Genomic DNA, 5,185 nt, shown 5'->3' with positions numbered 1-5,185 from the left:
ACAGACATTGCATAAACCAGTTTGACCCAAATCAGTTAAATATGATACTACATTCAATCAGATTTATCTCAGACTGACTTATGTGCAGTGAACATCTGTTCTGTTACAGGTTTTAACCAGTTTCTGATCACATAAATCAGTTTATGTGTAATGTCTGTCCCTAGCCAGAGCATCATGAGATCCTTCCAGGGATGCTGTGGGATGCCATGCAAAGCCCATATTAGGTGTGCAAACATGACTCACAAAATAAACCCAAAGATTGTAAGTAAGAATCCAGTGCTGTGCATTAAAATATATCCAAATTGTAGTGGTTCCTCTAAATTATTTTCCATAATAAAATTGCTATATTACTTTTCCATGGTCAAAAAAATGACTGAAAGCTAACAGCTGGCATTTTCTGAGGGGCATCTTGAGTCTAAAAAGATTAAGAACCACTGTATAGAGATAGAAGCAATGGAAGTAACTTGATCTGTTCCATTTACAAACCTGAAGCTTTGCTTTTAAGTTGTACCCTCCCTCCTTTTTTCTGTTTTCTCTTCTTAACTGAAAGTTTTCTGGGCATAGTTTTTTAGGGGTTTTTGTTTGTTTATTTTCCCACATATATTTCCTGCAGAAATTTCAAACCCATCCTGATTTGAACAGAGTATTTATTTGTCATCAACCAACATGTATTTAACATAATTTTTGTTTTCCATAAACAGGAATTGTGGCAACTACTTCCACATCCCTTTATTTAAAAGCCAGCATTAGCCCAAGCATCTCCAAGAGCAAAAGTTCAGTACATGTTTAATGAGTATCATAGTCAGACTGAAATCATGAGTTATCTGTATTGATTATCATATAAATCAGTATTTATTATATACACACACCTCCTCTTGAGGATTCTGTCAGCATCTTAATATCAAAATCCCAAACACATTCTTCATAGGGTATTTAGTTGATTAATTTATTACCACTAATTATACTCTGTATTTTCACAATATTGTTTCCAGTGATTATTTCCTCCTTCCGTTTTGTCTAACCATATGTCTCATATGCTATGACAGTATCTACAGAGAGCTTTGTTTCACACAGCTTTGCAAATATGTACACAGTTTTATCTCAAAGCTCTGACATTGGGCATCCTGCAGTGTTTGGTATATACATTGTCTTCATTTTCTAACATTTTTGCTAGGAATAATTGGATCTGGAATTTCAATTTGGAACTATACATTGTAAAACATACTCATGCAGGAATTTTCTCCAATGTTTTCATGACACGCCCAATACTCAAGATACCACATGTTACCAGGGACCAGGAGATGAAAGGTTATACAAAGAAATGACCGACATTGTCATTCAATGTCTGTATCAACTTATGCAGAGAATACTAAAATGGTGTATTATTGCGCCTATTGTATGACAAAGGATCTCTGTAAAAAAGACTAATAATAAAACATATGTAGTGGAATTAAAGAGAAAAATATCAAAACAAAGGAGCTTTGAAATTGGACCTAAATGTTGAACATTTTGATTTGGGTTCCTTTTAAATTCTCTGAATACTTTCCATTGTATAAAAAAGGGCTCACAGAGGGACTATTTGAAGAAAATAAAGAGCTTTTATCTCTAAGGATAGAAATGTATTTTTGAGTGGCAAAGCCAGTCTTCTTGAGGGTCATTTTGAAGTAGAAACCCCAGCTCCAGAGGTGGAAAGCATAACTCTCTTGGCAATAACTAGTTATGACAGTGAGTGATTACTTTGAGAGATAGGATAGTAACAATTCTGTAACCAATTATAAAAGAATCACTAATAACCAAAGAAAAATATGAAGGGGAGAAGAAGGATGGTGCTCACTTCAGACTCTCTTATATATTTTTAAGGACACATCCTCCTCTATTTTATTTTACCACAATTACTTCTATTGATTTAATTAGAAAGATTAAGGCAGACATCAGATTCTCTTGCTGCTTACAAAACACAGAACAACAGTACAGCATTTCTTCCAAGACTGAGCAGAGCTTGCAGGCTAGGACCTGTTAAAACTATATTTTCCAAAGATTTTGAAAGAGCCTGTCTTTAATTCTAATCAGGTCTCCCCCTCAACCTTTCTCTGTTATTCTCTATTTATTAAATGAGCAAAGCAGCAGTCATTTACAGTGAGACATACAGTAAATGACTTGATTCTGACTTCACTCTGCATGGGCTCACAGCATTATAATGCCATTAATTTTCACTGAGCTGCTTCTATTTTTGACTGGTATGAGGTGAGAATCAGACCAAAGATGCCTTTTGCAAGTTCTCCAGCCTGTCTGCATTGAAAACCTACCAAGGGAGTTGTATGATGATAGGAGAAAGGTGTTAGTGGTTTTGTCATTTTGTATCTGGTTCCACATTCAGACATGGACATGACTGGACCCTGGTATTTACACCCAAAGATTTGAGGATGTATTCCATTTTACAGCGTATTCATATTCAGCCCCTAATATGAAACACAGCCCTTATTCCATTTTAGTGAGTGCTCCTGGTGGTGTGTCATCCGTGAAAGTTACAATTGCAGTTTGGCATCAAACCAGCAAGACACAGGTTCCTTGGATATGTCATGAGAAGCAAAGCGGCATCCATAGAGATCTGCCAGGTCTCACAGTTTTTTGACACATGACACACAGTTTTAGCAGGGCTGGTCACACTGCAGAATGTTTCATTTTTTCCCAGTCTATACTGCTCCCTTTACCCTTTCACTGGCTGCCAAGCTGGCCTGCGTCTGACATCAGACACAGAGGAAGTGGGGCAGGATTTCAGCTGTCAGCTCAATGGTGCAGAAACACCATCGCAAAAAATGTAGGAATATAAACTTTTTGTTTTAGTAGGGTTTGAAGCCACTGTCTCCTGATGAAAAATTGTCAGCAGGGACCTTTAGAGGGTTTTTTTCTTTTGTTTTTTTTAAAGATTCCAAACAGTAGACAGAGACTTTGACAAAAATAGTAAAAGAAAAATCAGTGAAACATTGAAACTAATCACACGTACTTATGTTATGTACTTAATTATGATAATAGTTAGAGACATAAATAAGGCAATACATTTCCACAAGTGCTGAGCTGCGACTGAACTAAGAAGGATACACACAGGTAACTCAAGGTGCTCTGCAGCTCCCTTAATGAGCCCAGAACTAGTTCCACTATCTCAGTCTAGCACAAATTCAGTCTGACCCGCTCCTTTTCTTAATGGTGAAATAAATGCTATAGGGGAGGGGAAAAAAACATTCAAGACAATCAAAAAAGAAAGAAAAAGAAAAGAAAAGATAGACAAAGACAGTATGAAAGAAAAAAAGAAAACTATTGAAAGCCTGTGCAGACAAGTATGAATCAATTATTCTAAAAAGCAGATGTAAAATGAAGCTGCTTAAACATATAAGGCACTTCTACATTGTATTCAAATAATGCTGAAATTATAGAGCTGTCATTCGCAGACCTGTCGAGGGTGCCTTTCTTACCACATTATGATTTAGCATTTCTCTTGGAAGGTTGTAGCAATTTTGACATTAGAGTCATTGGACAGAAAAGCCATAAAATGTACATGGAGCACCACCTCTCTTTTTTGTGGTCTTATAAAAGGCTCCAAGAGCCAATTATAACTCCACGGGAAAAAAAGAGTGACCTGAAGGGGAAGTATTTGTAAAAGTGCAGGAACAACTGGTCTCGAGAGAGAGAGCACATGTCTGTGGAACAAATGTAATGGCAAAGATTTAAATAATTTGATGGCACATAACCTAATCTGACATGGCAGCAGGTTATTTTACAAATCGTGAAGTGCTCTGCCCATGAGTGTCATAATAAGAGCCTCTTTTAGAGACAACTAAGAGATATGGATTTTCTGGAGGTGAATGTTCACATGATGGAAATGAAGAACAAGGGGTAAGAGTAACTCCAAACTGCTTGCTTTCTAGATTGCTGTTATAGATGTGGCTTCACATAAAACATTTCCATTTGGCCTCCCTTTCTTACAACCATTGGGTACACCAAATCTAGCAGCTAAGCCATAATACTAAGTGTCTGCCCTATTGTATACATTTCACTTTTCACCATACAAGCTCCTGCATAGTGCACTGAATCGTAGTTTCTCTAAATCTGTCTCCTGCAGGTTGTTGGAAACAGTTCTCCCAGTTGTTAATAAGCCTGTGGAAAAGAGAGTCAAGCCTGTTTTAGTAATTATGTAATGGACATATTGCTCTGCTGTGCACCAGACGGCAGTGTCTTATTAAACCTGCCAGATTGATCATGGGATGATGTAATTTCAGGGCTGGTGAAGGGTTCAGCCTATTCTGAGCAGTGCAGCTTGCTTTTGTACTGTGCTAGGTGAGCTTCTTGATTGTCTGAGGCATTGTTGTTCAATGAAGAGCTGGTTTACAGATAAAGGTGGCACTGTCGGGAGTTCTGTATAGCTCAGAGCTAATTGCTGACCCTAACAGGCCCAATTAGCTGTTACAAGCTCTGCAAAACAGCCCATGGGACCAATCCTTTCCTACACACACACATATTGAAACTCTCATTGCATGGGTACCTTGGCTACAAGCTTTGTAGTTACCTTTCAACAGATCAAAGGTTTATTAGGAAGAATGACTGCTGAACTAGCTGTGGACATGAAATGTCACAAACATACATGCATTCCAGAAAAAGACTTGAAATGCAAAATACTGATGAGCTAGAACCAACTGCAATATATTGAAGGGGGTATTTTCAATCAGATCCCCTGACTTATAATTTTATGAGGTAATCCTCACCATTTAGGTCTAATAAACTCACAGATCATGAACAATGGCTGCTTTAAATCTATTGTCGCTAGCAGTAACATTAGAAGCAAAGGCTCCCAGGCTCTTCTCACAGCATTTATTTTTATTCACTCAGTCTCTCATTCCACATCAGCTGCCATCTGGACAAAATTCAGAAACCATGACACCTGCTTGAAGAATAAGATGCTGATCAGATGGAATGGGCCGGGGCTTTATCTTGAGAGCAGAAATGTGAATTGTTGGTAACAATTGCTTAAAAGATTTGTAAATTATGTGCCTTCAGTGCAACATATGGCTCATGTAAAATATGGATTTGTGAACTTTTCACTAAACTTAGAGCTTAGATGCTTTGGAGATGACTGCTGTATAAATGTGTCTAACAGCTAAATAAAACAACAGTGAGAGAGAGAGAGAGAGAG

The sequence above is a fragment of the Gavialis gangeticus genome, unplaced genomic scaffold (assembly GCF_001723915.1).
Source record: "Gavialis gangeticus isolate Ggan-Ray unplaced genomic scaffold, GavGan_comp1, whole genome shotgun sequence".
In the NCBI taxonomy this organism is placed as follows: Eukaryota; Metazoa; Chordata; order Crocodylia; family Gavialidae; genus Gavialis; species Gavialis gangeticus.
Note: the sequence above shows the minus strand (reverse complement) of the source record.